The sequence below is a fragment of the Brachyistius frenatus genome, unplaced genomic scaffold (assembly GCF_029030835.1).
Source record: "Brachyistius frenatus isolate BFR_SWC_R1_liver_20210118 unplaced genomic scaffold, ASM2903083v1 Contig_11, whole genome shotgun sequence".
In the NCBI taxonomy this organism is placed as follows: domain Eukaryota; kingdom Metazoa; phylum Chordata; class Actinopteri; family Embiotocidae; genus Brachyistius; species Brachyistius frenatus.
In genome coordinates, this window is record NW_027210610.1 from 6,985,650 (window position 1) to 7,002,922 (window position 17,273).

Genomic DNA, 17,273 nt, shown 5'->3' on the forward strand with positions numbered 1-17,273 from the left:
GCATGCAAATATATATCTTAATTCGCAAAATGTAAACTTTCATCCATCTACGGCTATTCAAACAGATGCCGGGTCACATAAACACAGCCTCCTCATTCATTAATGATATCACTGCTTTGACATGGCCTCTGGGAATGAAAGCAGAGTCCGGATTGACTTTTTAACAATACAATGCTACATCATCAGGCAACACACCGCGGTGGCCAATCACATGTGCGCCTGCTAACATTCATTGTAGGATAACCTTTAGCATGGACAACCAGATTCTTCTATTTCCTCTGAGATAATTACGGTTGCTGTGAGATTTCTAGAGCTTCAGTACATGAACTAATAACACAACACAGAAGTCTTTCCGAGACACAAAATACATGGCGCCCCAATGGCAAAAATGTTGTTTCCATCGGGTGTCCATGTGGGTGCATGTCAGGTAAAAAGAAGCTGCTGACAGCTGACTGGCAGTCCACGTCCTCACTTGGACTGTGAACTGTGTGACCTGGCAGTGACAAGACGCACCACATGAGGAGAGAAGGGAAACTGATCACCCCCACGAGAATGAAATATGGAACAATGCAGAAAAATATAGAAAAGACCACTGTCTCGATCTAAATACAAAGGAGTCAAACAGAAAGTTCCAGTAAAATGGCAGAGAGATGGACGCTGAACGAGCTCGGCGTCTACTCCCCCATGAGTCAATCCATTGTGAGGCACACAGCGCACAATTCGAGCTCCCAGTGAATCAGAGCAGTCAGCTGCCATCCACCACCTCAAGGCACAGGGCCAGTCTAGCACAGAACCACAGACATGTGACTAGTTGTCTCACACAAACACAGCTACTGTACTGAGGCAGAGACATTGACAGTGAGCTCTCATAGTTTTCTCTCATGCATTACCTTCAAAACATGTTTGAACAGGTTTTCTCAGCTTACTCAGCTCCGATAGATAATATACTGCTATGATATATGGACAGAGGCAGCAGGTGTTTCTAAATCTATAGATAACTATGACTTGGGATTTACAGTCTGCTGTCAGGAGGGTGCAGTGACATCAATACTGCAGCAGGAGTTTGTCTGAGGCCTCGTTGAGGACACCAAAATATCTCCCCTCTGCTACCTCCCCCCTTCCACTGACAGCGATACATGACATTACACGTGCAGCTGTCTAAATATTACTTCTCCCTTCTTCTCGTCTTCATCTTGCCATTCCTCTGCTCATCTCTTGCCTTTTCTGTCCCTGTTTGAGCTTGCAGCCGCCGAGCGGGATGAGTTTAAGGAGGGACACATGGTCGCCCGGCGCAACTGGGGATGTCCACATTTGGTGCCCCGTTGTCATGTCAACAGTCCGAAGCAGATCGGCCAAGAGACGGAAATAAGTCACCTACGGCTGTCCAGCTTTCAGCTATAACCAGCCACACACCTGTGGCACTAATTACCTTGTAGCTAACCACAATTGGATTATTCTAGAAGTAAATAATATTTTCTACGAGGCACCGCAGCAGGCAGTACCAACAAGTCAACACCATATCACTGTGTGCAATTAGGCTTTTAATGCAGTTTATATAAGAAGCCAGACTAAAGCTAATCTCATAAAAGGACAAACAGAGCCATTAAAAGGCCGCTGCTCCTTACTTCATTACAGGCTCAGCTTGCTCTCCTTATGCAAATAGTCCCCAGGTGCATGAATGTTTCATGGCCACCCTGCTGCCTGCTTCCCCTCTGCTCAGATTTAGCCCTTCTCCCTCCTCCCCCGAGGAAGCTCAAACTCCACTGTCAATTGCACTCACTTACACTCTACTACCGTCATCATCAGCCATTAGTGGGGGGAGGGGGGCGGCACATAAGACAGCTGTTTTGCCTTGATGACTCAATCATCGCCTTTAGTGGGATTAGCATCAGTATCATCATCCTAATCATCGCCTTTGATCCCAAAAATTACCAAACAAGTCTGAAATTGCTGACTGTCAGCCTGTCTGCCATAAATTCCTGAGTTTTCAAAAAAAGATCTGACTTCATTTTATGACACTCAGTCATGCTACGTGCTGGAGGAGACAAATTGATCCGAATCAAAAGTATCAAGTGTCAAAGCATTTGAAAGAACCCAATTCACACTGTGAGGCGACAAAGTGCTATATACATCAATACTACTCGCAGTCCGCTAAGTATAAAGCTGGCGCCAGGAGGAAATCTGCTTATGTTAGTAGTAACACTGAAGGGGGAATACCGAAAAATAAAATACTGTAGTTCTGTACTAAGCTGATATCTGAGAAGTGACAAGTAACTACCTGTGAAATGATTTATCGGAGAGTAAAAATGTAACATTAAATGGAGTACAAAAACATGATGAATCTCAACTGCAACAAATAGTATCCGGGCTGATATTTGTCATCCTGCTGTAACTACATCTCCAAACTGGGCCACCTGAATGGCAGTCATTTCAGCCGATGTACTAATTCTAGGCCCTGCAGCGCTGCCACTGTCATAATTTCATTAGCTTTACACAAATATGTTGCAAATTGAACATTTAACAGAAGCTGTGTGGAGCCAGAGTCAAGTTCTTTTTTTTTTTTTTTTTGCAATAATTTTTTTTTACTGATTTACTAAGACCCCCACGAACTGCTTTCACTGACAAAGAGAAATGCAATAATATAGTAGCATTAGGCAGCAGAAAGGTTAATGCGGTGGTATTTCCAGAAGCAGCATCGAGGTAGTCCATTCACAAGCCAACAATATCTCAATGCCAAGTGTTCTTAAAACATATTATGGCATGTCATTAATTAATTTGTTGGCTTGTGAAGCGTAGCTTATTCAGGCTATTCATCATGAGCAGGAAATTGACAAGTTATCCGTGGATGGCATGTCAAAGGGATATCAGCTTTAATTTTGCATCAAAGGAAGCGAGCACTACTTCATTTGTGTAATAGTCTTCGTTTTCTTTCCAGCGTCTTTGTTTGAGCATAACCGGGCAGATAGCTTATACAAAGACACGCGAGATGTAAAGGACAACTCCACAGGGTCACAGTGGGCAAGTTCACCTTGTAGCCAAGTGTTGCCTTACGGCGGCCTCCTGGTGGACGACAACTCAGGCCATCAGAGCGAGCCGAGGACGGCATCTGTCCCGAATACACAGACACTTTGTGCTGCTGCAGTCACCCTGTCGATCACGCTCCAGCGTGTCACCGACATATCACCAGTGGTTGCGATCACCTCTGAAGACCCTGTTTGGGGATGCTTGTATAAGCGTGCGTCCATGTCTGTACGTGTCTATGGGAAAGGGGAGATGACGCCACATCTATTTTTAGTCCAGTACACTGAGTTCTGCCTCTGTGTTATGCTGCTCTGTTCCTAGGACAGGCGACCGGGTCATCGGCAGCAGCAGAGAGCACAGGGATGGCTCTGGCTGTGCTCCCTGACCCCGGCCCTCCAGCTCCTACATCAGTGGGAGAGACTTACAAGACTCCCGGGTGGGAGTTAGGGGAGGCTATCAGCAAAAAAACAAAACAAAAAAAGAGAAAAAAAGAGATGCTTTCTTGACGGATGCTGGTTTCATCTACTTATTTATTTTTTCCGCTGGTGACTAATGGGCTAATAATTCAGCTGTCACCTTGGCACGTTATCTCACGCTTTTCTCCTGGGAGTTCCATCTCAGAACATCTCGGCCACAGTTTCAACATTGTTGTTGTTGTTCAGGGCTGCTTTTTGAATAAAGGCATTGTGAAGACTACAATTTCGAATCAAGATGGAAAATCCACATGCGGAAAACCCCAAAGGATAAGATGATGAATCTGTCTCAAACGCAACGCAAGAATGAGCCCTTGTTCCCACTGTACAGTAAAATGATCTATCCACTAATCTGATACACATAAACAATGAACCTTTGAATCAATAGTTGACATAAAAGCTTTAGGTGTAAAATCCTGGGATAATTCCTCTCCATCAATATGTTTAATTTGTTCCACAAGGTTTCTTATTGAGATCAAGTGCTGTTTGCTGCAGCCTCTTTTACACACGTTGTGTAATTATTATCCAGTTAAGTGAGTTCCTGCATTGCCCAGAATGACTTTGGACTCTCTGACAGACTGAATCGTGTTACATTCAGCTGCTGGAAGTAAGCAGAGTGCGAATTTTACAGAACCCACCCAGCAATTGCAATAAATCTTGTATCCCCTCCGCACTTAGCTTCAGTAATTCAAGTGCGAAGTTTTAGGAAGAGGACACGTTTTTTTTAGATATGAGGGGAAGTAAATTTATTTTGAAAAATACTCACTCTTCATAAATGCCGCACTGGAAGTGTCCTGTCATGTCACATCATGTAAGTTTGGTTCTGTTGGAATAAACTGCACTACCCGAAAACAAAAAGGCCCAGAAATGCATGCTAGGACATAGTTTACAACAAGTTTAGATTGCAATAACAAAATGAATATAATTCTTAGACGGACAGTTTAAATAGTGCTATGGGATGCACTTTGTCCTTTTTTTTTTTTTTTTCCAGTGTTCTGACATTCTTTTTTTCTTTGACTAAACATGGTGCTTGTCCTTGAAAAGATTATCGTCATCAAGATTACAGATCTTCTTCCTTTCTGGGCCCTTTTATCTTCCACTAACTTTGTTGAATCTGTTGTTTATAACCCTAAAGTTACAGACAGCCTGACTGTAATTTATGTTTTCACACAATAAGTATTGGTATAAATTTAGATTTCAGCTGTACGTAAAGATGAAGCGCTGAGTGTTGTCCTGTTCTGTTTGCGTGACAATGTCACCAAAGTACTCCCCGGCACATTTTTGTTGTAATCAAAGCCCACATTCCTTGGAACTCGCACAAATGATGGTTGTTTTTTTTTCTCTCTTCAACAGCATATTCAAGCTACTGTCACATTTTGGGTGGATAAGTTCACTCTGTGTTACATTTCCCTTAAAGCACCTGCTTCAGGAAACACTCCAACAGCCTCATCACACTTATCAGTTTAACAGCTTGTCATTCAGACCGTGTTTGGGATGAACAATAAACTCCGACTGCTCCGTCATGTGCTTGTTTAACACAGCTCTTCCACTTGACTTAAACACCAGCCGGGCAAACGAGGGAGTTGTGATTGTGCCTGGGTGTGAAACTGTTGTGAAGCATTAATTTGGCTGTGGTCTGTTTCATCAAAATGCCTCTCTGTTATTACATTAAAAAAAAAAAAAATCTCTTCAGGATAAGAGTTCACTCCAACAAGTGATGATTATCCTTCTCATAGGTTTGAATGTTTGAAACCTGAAGTGAAGTGGGAGGCTGTGCTCCCTTTGTCTGCCCGAGCAGGGGAGGTGGACATGTGGGCAGAGGCAGGGGCTGCGAGGCCAGGCCCTCTATCCTTCCTGTTCAGTTACCAGAGGCCTCTCACTTATCAGTTCCAGATCTCACAAGAACAGAGAGAAAGAGAGACCACTGACAGGAAGGGGATTTTTTTTTTTTTTTTTTCCCTCCCCCTCTCTCCCCCCTTTCCTTTCGCAAAGTTAACGGAATGTCTGCACCTTCACATTTCACAGAGGAAAGCAATTACTCATTAGAGCCTACACTGGAGCTACAGACAAAAAGAGCAACCTGCAGACATCAATCCAGTGAAATGAAACTGGGTGAAACTGCTCTGCGGTGAAAGATCGAGTCGGTTTGATCCATTAGTCGAACAGAACATACCTCGACAACAATTCTGGTAATTGTAAAGTCATTTGTGCAGCAGCAACTGTCAAGTACTGGTTCCAGCTCCTCCTTTACTCTTTGTAAACTGAATATATTTTAGTTTTTCACTGTGTTGGACAACAAAAAAGCAGTTTCTCTATGAGACCGTTGCTGCAGCCTCGTCGTCAAAAGCCCGGCTACATATTTCCCTCATGCAAAGGCAACAGTGAGAGGGGAAAGTCTGTCATTGAGAGTGAGAGCGAGAGAAACTGACTGTGAAGCACTCATGTCATGTCCCTGTTCGTGTCAACCCCCCCCCCCTCTCTTCGTTTCAAATGCTATCACTGTCTACCTCGCCTGACATTTCCACAATAATCACTTTGGTTTATCCCACTCAGCTGTGTGGCAAGCAGATGTTTGTCAGGGCACCGTATTTCTCAGCATTCACACTGCTCTAATCAAGATTAACCACTCTTATCCATTCAGCGGGGGTGCGTGCGTGTGTGTGTGTGTGTGTGTGTGTGTGTGTGTGTGTGTGTGTGTGTGTGTGTGTGTGTGTGTGTGTGTGTGTGTGTGTGTGTGTGTGTGTGTGTGTGTGTGTGTGTGTGTGTGTCCTGGATGTCCCAATTCCTAATCCATAGCTGTATTGTATAATACAGTGGACAAACCAATTACATTCCCTCTCCACAACATAATTCTCCCTTTTAGTGGAATGCACACTGAGCTACATATTGCATAAGGATGAACCGGTGGCTTTCTGATGAAGAGGATAGTCATGACCTTCTGTGTGTGTGTGTGTGTGTGTGTGTGTGTGTGTGTGTGTGTGTGTGTGTGTGTGTGTGTGTGTGTGTGTGTGTGTGTGTGTGTGTGTGTGTGTGTGTGTGCATGCGTGCACGTTCCGGCTGCATATGGAACATAAGCACTTTGTTATTTAGAGTTTGTTACCCACCCACCCTGCCACCCCTCCTCCAACCCCCCAGGAGGTTCCTGATGAAATCAACATGGTCTGTGAGGAGAGCCGACATTGGCCACACGCAAACTGCTGGCATCACATGTTTTTTTTTTTTTTGTTTTTTTTACCAAAGACACTGGAGTACAGTGAAGGACAGAACATGTCAGAGCAAACAGAGCTGCGGTCTTTACATCGCTGTAGTGACAGGGGGATGCTGATATCTGTTTTCAGTAACAAGCTTTGTTTGATTCCAGCTGTGACTTAACAGTGTTTTTTGTTTGTTTGTTTTTTACAAAACATTTTGGGCAAAGCAGCATATCAGTTAATTAGAAAGGTCCTTACACAGCCTGGCAAGTCTCAGGGATAAAAAAAATAAAAAATAAAAATAAAAAAAGAATTTGTGCACATGCATGATTGCTCTGTTTGCTCTGAACTTATTTAATTCTTGCACACAAATGAGCGGTTCCCGCGCCCCAATTTACAGAGGTTTAACAATATTGTTGTCATGGCCGTGTTGTCATAAAACAGACTAGATGATTAACACAATTAACACGTAAGCAAGCTAGTGACATGTGCTGCGTTCAAATGGAACCCTTTAAGCTCATGGTTATGGGAAGTCGTGCATGTTTGGCGCTCAAGTGAGTCAGTCGTAAGAACACAGGCGGGTAACGTCATGCAGAAAATGCAGTCACAGAGGGGGGGAAAGAGGCTGTTTGGAAGATCAACATTTTCCTCAGACGAGACTTTTATCTAAGAAAACTCGTCATGACTAAAATCACAACATATTAGCTTAACATTCAACAACAACAACAAAAAAAAATCAGCAACCTCTGCCATTTCCTTAAACGTCAGCAAACGCGTCACAACTCGTGAACTCTTGGCTTGTAGTAAATGTTGTGGGAATCGGCATTGCTCCTTGGCTGCCAATGTAATAAAAACAATAAAAAAAATTTAAAGGTCAATTATTACCACTAAATTGTGTCTTTTAAACTTTCAAAAACTGCTTCTCTTTTGTGGAGCAGTGGAGACATTGACAGAGGAGGGTTAAATAAATGTGGACGCAGCTAATACGCCACATTAGCTTTCTCCATTTGGACTCTCCCCATTTCCTCAACACAGTCGAGACAGCTGTTGGTTAACAGCACAAAGTCGACAAAGAGTTTTGAAATAACTTGGATTTCTTTGCGCTGTTTCACAACTAACTAGAACCATGCCTCCAACTATATTCGGGATTAAGTAAAAACTGCAAAATGACGAACGAATGTAGCATCGCGACTGTTTTCAAGAGCGTTGAGGACAAATGCATTCATGTAATGACATTAACATGCAGCATTGAGCTCACTACTTATAGGCACCTGAAGCAAAACACAGCTGCTGGCTTGCAAACAGCAACCACCAGTTCTGACTGCAGCAGAAGCATTAATTTGAGAGAACAATTTTTAAATTTGTGTACACAATTTAATACCCCTGAAACCTGCTTGGCTCTGCAGGTCCCACCATATGTGAGTAAAAAAAAAAAAAAAAAAAAAAAAAAATGACTCACCTGTGTTGTTTTCAGTCCTTGATTCGTCACCACGAAGGACCCCCCCCACCCATTCACACACCAGGAGGAGAAACACTCCAGCGCCTCACGTCTTCTGCCCCTGAGAAAAATCAGTGGTAGAAAAAAAAAAATACATCAATCACCGCTGCATTATCCACCAATCTCCAAACAACAAATATTACATTTTCTTTTTCGTTTCTTTTTCTTTTTTTTTTTTTAATGCAAATCAAGCCCACTCAATGATTTTACTTCTCACAGATTCCTTTGGACTTTGAGTGGCTTCCATCTGCGCCTTGTGATACACTTCCTCCCTGCACAGATAAGCTCCTTCACGCTCTCGTGCACATGAAGGACGAATTAAAAAGAGCAGCGGATACTTCACATGATCAGCATGGCATCATAAACATCCACCACACCGCAAGTTCACTGCCATGGCACATTCACAATTCACTCCCAATTGACAGATAAGCCTTTTGAGGCACACCTTTATTGTAGCTTAGCACTTAGCCTGGCTGGCGGGCCTGGTGCATATACCCTAACATTCAGACCTTTGGAAATGACCACATTAGATATTGGTGAGGTGCAAAAGGTGACAACCAAGGTTTGAGAAAGTATCAAATATAATCCAGTTAAGGAATTAATTAAGCAGAGTACAACACGGAACTAACTCATTTTAAATTGCAATACAAAACTAAATATTTAAATAATCTTGAAGCCACATGGTTTATAATCGTGTCAATGTTCGCTCAAACAAATAAGTGGAGAAGCTTTTTTTTCCTTAATGAATTAATCATTGTGAGCACCTATAATTACTAGCATAATAAGCATAGGCTGGATTCATTAAACATGGATGTCAACGCTGGATGAGTGGAGGACTTCTATGTGTAGAAACTGAGACTATCTGAGTGTTGTGTTATATTTTGTAGTTGCACAAAATCTCCAATGTAAAGAGAAAATCTGGAAGTGGAAGACTATCATTCAGGTTTTTAAAGAAGGTCACGAATCAAGTGTAAATTAAGGTGCTTTCTTTGAGAGAAAGGTCGAATTAAGGTTATAGACAGTCATCTTTTAAGGCAGTGGTTTCTCAGCAGCAGCTTTGTTCCTGTCCGGCACTCAGTTCGTCCTTAAACTTTGTCCTTGTTTTCATAGAGAAAGGTTGGAAGACAACAGCAAGCTGTTTTTCACTCCTCAGTTGTTGAACTATGAAATATCCAATCAGGTGGAGAAGAAAAGAGTAAAAATATCTTGATGGTGTTTGCTCCAGCTTTGTGAATATGTGTGTGTGTGTGTGGGGTGGGTGAGTGCATAACAAACGCCATTTTTATCCATAGCTGCATCCAGTTAAGGGTATCATTTTCATCAGCTTAGTGACACACAGCATGCTAGTCATTTCTATCCCTAACCAACTCCTCTGGTTTCTCCTGAGCTCATGCTTTGGTTGACAGGACAAGGCTAATGCTCCAAATATAAAAACTGTTTAACCACAAGGTGTATTTTCACATTCAGCGAGAGAGGGCGGTCCCTGGTGCCTTGCACTTTTTTTGTAATCCTCTTTTTTTATGATTGGAAGATTTTTCAGGCAGCATTTCTCCCCTGCTGGAAGTGCCGCTCTCTGAAAAGGGAAAGTGGAGGAGCGCTGGGGGCTCAATGGGCCGGGGGAGGAGAGGAGAGGAGGAGGGGTTGACGCTGGGTGCCTCCTTTTTAAAGCCAGATTCTCCCCAGATACCTCTGTGCTATTCATCAACAGCTTTTCCAGGGCTGTGAAAAATCAATGTGCTCTGCACTGCAAACAGTTCATAATGACGGGGGATGGAGGGGAAAAAAAGCTCAACTGCAACAGAATTGATTTGTTTAAGTACAATAACACGGTTCTGCAGCGCGGTGAGGAGGAGGCTCGAGCACCCAGACAAAGACTGACTTGCAGTATGAAACCACAAGCAGTAATTGATAAACTGCCGGCAAAGTGTAAATCTGAAATACAGCAGCCTGTTATCTAATTAAAGGAGGTTTTTCCTCTAAATTATCACCTGACAGAGTCTCAAGTGACAGGATATATTTTCTAAAACAAAGTAAACCCACTTAAAGCGTGTAATAAGATCATTTGAAAGAAATATGAAAAAGACATTCAAGAAATTGTAGCTGGCATCTGATCTGGTGTCGTGTACAACAGGTTTATTCAGATGATTAGAATTACTGGTATTTCTTTTAAACTGTCAATTTTATGTTAATATTAAAACGTTAAAAAAAATAAGTTCCCAGAGCTCAGATGAACATCGTAATATATTCAAATGATTTATTTTTTTAGGATACACACATACACATACAGTATGCTCTAATCATAGATGCAGCTTGCACAAACAAACACAAATTATTTTTTACTTTTGGCATGGAGTCACTACACCCCTAGCCAAATTTAAACTTGCAGAGAGGGTTTGATGTTGCATAAAGCCAAGTCATCATATGACACCAGACCGCTTCTATAGGCAAAAAAAAACCCCCCAAAAAACAACTTTCACAAGGTGAGATTTTCCTCCTGATACGGCAAAAACCAGAAGCCCGGAGTAAATTGTGTCAAGACGGGCCAGCACAATAAAACATTTCTCCCTGCCGCTTTTAAGCTGGCCACAGAGGTGCATTTATCATTGTTATTATTCCTTCAGAGAGGCCCTCCCAGGTTTAATTAGGTCCTCATGGAGTCAAAATCCCCGCTGTTGCTGCAGCCACTGGAGCTGGACAAGCTCATTCCTCCCCAGTCAGCAGCGCGTTTTACTGGCTGCATGAAGAACAGTCGTTCTGTGCAAAGTGGCAGCGAAGCACGCTGGTGAGGCAGGAGGGGTGGCGGGAGCTGGACGCCACCCGCCAAGCCTGCACAATGGCACAAGAGGAACACCTGAGGAGGAACTCTCACCTGGCTCTGCTCTCAACGCTGTGGGGAAAGCGCGAGAGCCACGGGGTGTTCGTCCACCCAGCCAGCTCTCGGAGGGGCTATTATTCCCAGTGGGCCGTATTTGCATTTTAACTGGTAAATATAGCAGGATGTGAGCGCCTATGAAACATGCGAACGAATGGACCCGAGAAAGGATTAAAGGGATTTTTAGGTCTCATTGAAAACAATCAGCCAAAGTGATAAAACAGCTCAGAAGCATGACCACGCAGGGATACTTTGCATTACTAGGGATGACTTTGCTGTTTGCCGAGTGAAAATAATGATGGTAGGCTCATCTTCCCTTAAAATCATCAAATGACCTTCAAACGATTTTGCAAATTTTATCTTTTTTAAACCACATTTCTCTTGACAGATATGTAGCGATGATCACAAGTTTAAAAAGCAGAGAGAAACAGAGAGCTAGAAGTGGAAGTTTTATCACACCATTACATTCTCAGTGAATAGCAGCTCTGAAAACTTTTGACCTCCCATTCACCTCCCTCAGCCGTGCCCCCCTTCCACTTTGTGTTACCTCGGCACAGAAATCACGACGTCTCACTTCAGGCTGCTTCCTGTTGTCAATATGCTGAAGACATGCAAGATCAACAGAGATATATGCATCCCTGCATTTCAAAAGATATCCGACAAAGACACTTGAAGTCAAAGGGGCGATGCTGGAATGACAAATGTAGAAATGACAGTCTGGTTGTTCGTTATGATTTTTAGCAGAGAGGCAGATAAAAACAGAAAACATGCTGTAAATCATCTCACTTCGTCGTTAGTTTACTCAAACAAACAGTTATAACAAAATTGTAGACAAATAATTAAGGGGGATACTCTGCCACTTTACACTTTAATTTGTATCAACCACAGTAGGGCTGCAATTAATGATTAATTGTATTATATGTTAATTCGTTTATTTCCATTTCTGTAATTGGATTTGAGGAGAAATATTCAGTGTAAATATTGTAATTTGAGTACTTGTTAAATAGCAGTTACATGTAACCTAAACATCTAAAGAAAGAGTTACTATTTACCTAAATTTGCCTGCTTTTAACCTGGAAGGTCAGATGTCCTTTGATCGGCAAATCACCACACTGACTGGGATTTAATAGCAAGGCCGGTGGGGTGTGTGTGTGTGTGTGTGTGTGGGGGGGGGGGGGCGTCAATCAATGATTCTGATCTGTCATTTCATAGGAGCAAGGTTATACTGTATATAATGTACATACTGTACTGACAGATTGAACATTTTCATAACACACTGGTCTCAGAAGACGGAAGGAATGTATTAAACAGAGTCACATGTTGTTACGGGGCAGAGCCGTCAACATGAAGTGTATCGCTGCTCTGAATGAGTGCTGGAGCGATGATTACAGGTTTAGAGATAATGGTTTTTACCATCATACATTTAGAGGGCATGAGACACCAGCTCAGTTAGCTTCACTCTCTACTGATTAACACAAATGCCGGCGCCTAGTTAACCACCGCTGCTGTAATTATGTGGAGCCTCTCTCTCACTCTCACTCTCACTCACACACACACACACACACACACACACACACACACACACACACACACACACACACACACACACACACACACACACACACACACACACACTACACACTACACACAGGCAAACACAATCTACTGCAAGAAGGTGCAATTGTATACATGTTGTGTATCACCAGATCAGCATCACTGCAACTACCAATTATGTGTCTTATTTATGCAAATGCAGGTAATTTACTTCCTGCTGTGCATAACTTCCCAATGTGTTTGCCCTCTAGCATCAATTGTGTGTATTGCGGATCGCCTAAAAAAGTGAAACTGCTGAACGAAGGGATCCCAAAAAGGCTTTTCTTTCTCATTTTTAAAGGTTAATTTAGAGCTTTATTACTTTTAGCAAATGTCTGTATCGTTTACGAACCCCGACACAGTCACCTAAATGTCTGCTGCGATCAAGGAATGCAGAGATGTTGCTAAAAGTCCAACAGCAGCAAAAACGATTAACTAAAGCACTAAAACTGAAAGGGAGCGCTTCCAAAATGGCAGTAATGATGCCTCATTTCACAGGAAAACTGTGAGCTAGTATGGTAGCTCATGATAGAACCAGGAAATCAGTTCGCTAAATGTGACGGACGTTTACAACACACGCTTTGGGTAGTAATTTCAGTTCAGGCCCGGTCACACCGAAATGGCCCGTCGTTGCCAATGAGGTAGTGGCGTACGCTTGGTGAAGCTTGGTCTTTACCGAATGTTTACTCACTCCGAAATTGGTTATTATTACTGATAGAACTGGTCACCCGAATCATAAGAATAAGACCCAAATTGTATGAAAGCAGGGTTTTACTTTAAATACTCATGTTTTTCTAGGTGCAGAGAGTGAGCTGACGCTCACGAGTCCTGCATGAATTGATGGCTTCAATATTGTCTCCCCTCCTACTCCTCTCTCTATTGTATATCTTGTTTCAAAAGCCAGAGCAGCCCAAGAGGGTGCTTGTATTTTCCCTCCTTTGTTTCCAGTCTATCCCTATCAGAGCGAGAAGGTGGTAGCAACTCCCACGAGGGAGATAGAGATAGAGGTGTAGGCTGCTGGCAGAGCGCTAAAGCAAAGAAACGCTGCACCGTCTGACCACAGACATAAAACTGATGCCTCACTACCTCCCCTCCTCTGTACCTGCTTCATCTGCAAAGCAAATTGTGTGCCCTGCAGCCAGAGGTTCCTCTTTGGTCACCTGGCTGTCGGACCAGCCCGGGTGATGAGGAGGGTTTACAAGAGGTGAAGGACTTGATGTAATGAAGACAAGCGAGACAGAGAAACAAGAAGGAGATCCTCCAGCCGGTTGCGAAGGAGAGGTGGGTGTAATGAGCCCTGATCTGTCACAAGAAAGGACCTGTATTTGCATTTCCAGCCCCATTCTTCCCCCCCCCCCACCTCCTATCTTTTCTTCTTCCGTCTCATAATAAGGAAAAAAAAAAAAAAGCAACGTGAGAGAAGAAAGGGGGGGTTGCGGACATATACACAGAGGAATCTAGGGAGGGAAAAGAGAGCACATTACTATTGGGAGGGGAAAATGATTAAAGGCTGAGATGAACACAATCTGCTGGTTTCAGAGGAAAGGGGAAGGAATTTCCAGAGCCAATAAGCGAAGCATCACGGGGAGACCTGCCTCTCCCTGCTATTCAACCATGACCATGCTGGCTGAAGCACATTTTCTACATCCGCCCTTTTAAACTAGCTTGAGGCATTTACGTTCCGTGCGCATGTAATCATTAGAGGATCTAGAACATTGCTTTTATTTACATAATACCTTCTAATCATAGAAAATATGACTGATTTAATACAGATTTGTACATGTAGGATTCCTTCTGATTGTGATTGTTGCAGTTAACCAGGTATATCAGCGTTAAGATGACTCAGTTGCTGAGGACTCTCGAGGCAAAACGGGCGACGAGAAAAGAGAATGAAAAACAGCAACATCAATAATGAAGTGAAGGAGACGAGGGGAAGAAAACAAAGCCGTTCATAACAAATGAGAAAACAGGCAGAGCGTCTCATTGCGAGAACGCTAACGACAATCAATTAGCAATTCCTCATGATCTTGGGTGCGTCAGAGTATAAGGTGTCTTAATGAGTCCCATTTCCATTAGCTGCTCGACTCGAGAGGCATAAGGAGGAGGCTGCTTCCACCAGCTCCTCCATCTCAATGCCTAATGACTGCGAGAGTGGATTACTCCATCAATTCCTCGCTTCTCTTTGTTTATCCCCTGCGTAAATAATGGTCAACCATTACAATGCATTAAGCGGGCCACTCTGCACAGAGCAAATGAGAGGCAGAAAGAGGAGCACAAGTGCTCCGACGGCATCCTCCAGTGATCTCCAGGAAATCGGCAAATACCAGCCGTGCCATGTGGTGGCAGAGAGACGGCGGGTGGGTGAGGGCGGGGGGGGGGGGGCATCACGAGCATCTGATGCATGATAAATATTTGGTTGAATTGACTGGAGAGTAAATGTGAAAAGAGAAATAAAGGAGAGCCTGATCTTATAAACAGCCCATTGAGTCAACTATCGTGCCTTTAAAGGGCCAGTTCGGCCAATTCAGACATTCCCCCAAAAGAAATGACCCAGTCGGTCTTCGGGGCAAGCCGCTCACTACAACCTAAAGTTACGGTTTATTGTTAAGCTATCCCCGAAAAGCTCCGGTTGCACTACTGGTGATGGGAGCAGAGGAGGGAGTGAGGTGACGCTACTATAGAGCCACAGAGTCTGTGTCAGGAGGAGGCTGAGGTTGGTCAGGAGGGTTTCATTTTGGTTCTTAATGGTTCTTGAGATGCTAACAAGAATTTGCAAAACTGTTTTGTTTTACCTTCCTGAAACATTTGGTTAAAAATGGCATCTGTGGACTATTTCTTCAGTAGAAAGTACGCAGTACGATATATGAATTATGCTAAAAGATATACTTTTGAACAATATTATATGTATTTTGAAGCTCTGAAAATTACCGATTAAATTCACTTTACCTCCATTGTGTGCAATACTAATTTGAGCGAACCGACCCTTTAAGAAGGTGACTTGTCAGTTAGGCTTTCATCCAATAGGATTCATGGAAACGAGCATATTGTAAATGTAATTTTCGTGTTGTGGATTGGAGTCTTACGCAATCAACACAGAGAGGACTTTGAGTCATATCACTCAAATAAAACCCTGTTGCAATGCTTCACCCTGGACTGTATCAATCAATATTTCCCCCCAAGGCTCCATCACTCTATTTCTATTTTGCTCCCTCTTTCTGGCACTCCCTGGTTTCCGTCTTGTGTCACAGCACTGGACAGGATAAAAATTAAACGCATCAGCAGAAAAACACACAAGTGGAAATGATCTCGCCGCTCTGGCCGCTCGGGTCATGAATTCAGCTAACTGTGCTTATCACAGACTGCTGCTATTAGTCTTAATAGCTGCTGTGACAACCCGCCTTGAGAGTAGATGGGCTCTGCTTCCCGGGGCTCACCACAGACAGGTGATTCTCATCTGCGGCCTCTTCATGTGTCATAGCGAAGGCAATGCTGGCTGAGAAATGTCTGGCGGCTTATTGGAGCAACACATCCGAAGCAGCCAGGCCATTACACACACCGGAGTCATGTGTTTTTACAAACTCAGCATCAATCAAGGAATATAGAAGCCTGAATAATAAACTCTTTCTTTGAGAGTTTTAGCGTCTTTCAGCTGATTGTTTCAGTGCACTCTTACCACTGTCTTCTAGCAGCAACAGCAGGAAGCTTTTATTCAGGTAACTGTACTTGTCACAGGAAGTGCCCTGACTACCAATCACATAACACTGTCAAATTTCAACCTTGGACAGCTAAATACTGTAACTCCTCCTCCATCACTACTGTTCAAATACAGTATGTAGTACCTTGCACATTTCTTCTGGTGGAGAATCAAACACAATATATTTTGCTCAATGTGAGAATGCTTCATGGAAATATTGCCAGCGCCAAGACATGTATGTGGCATAATGTCTGACTGAGAAAAATGATTTTTCCATCTGAACTAAAGGTTACTTGCCGCAGCCCATCAAGGAGCCGTGCTGCGCTGCCATTGAAAGGGACACACAGCCTGGCCAGGCTGAGGAGACAGCACGGCAAAGGGAAAGTGTTAAGTTGGGTACCTTACAAAGTCAAACCACATGAAAGAAGCCCATACAATAACATGAGAGAAGTCGGCCTGCATCAACAGCCCTGCGGAACAGAAACACCATTGAACCGATCCTCAATGCCCTTTAACACCGAGCCAGGCAATCACTGTTTCGAAAACAAATGTCGGGAAGTGTTTTCAGGCAGAATGCTCTCCCACGAGCCGGAGCAATCCTCCACCACTGTACTCCTTCACAGACGACAAAGCTTGTGACTGGGACCATGTCAACATGTTGCTCTGTTTAGACGGGCGAAGGGAGGAATTACACTTTGATCCACTTTGAGGCATGTCTTCCTTTACTGTCGAGAGCTGGTTAGGATTTGGAGTGGGAGAGGACACTTGTGAATCCACTCTGTGGCAATGCTCAGGGTATTTTTTTTTCTAACCAAAGTGGCACTTCAAACCCAGATAGAATGAAAGTGTACCATTTTGGAAATCATCCAACGTTATATAAGCTATGAACCACAAAGAGACAGTAGAGGCAGCAGAAGCCAAGAGATGACAC

General features: G+C 43.3%; 1 protein-coding gene across 2 annotated transcripts in view; it reads right to left on the bottom strand.

Moving 5' to 3' along the window:
• The window catches only part of LOC138617125 (zinc finger MIZ domain-containing protein 1-like), a 110,141-nt gene that overhangs the window by 73,187 nt on the left and 19,681 nt on the right, over positions 1–17,273 (bottom strand). For both annotated transcript variants that reach the window (XM_069691867.1, XM_069691866.1), the window contains exon 2: positions 8,145–8,244. The gene's annotated coding sequence lies outside the window, so the exon portion shown is untranslated. The remainder of the gene's footprint in view (positions 1–8,144; positions 8,245–17,273) is intronic.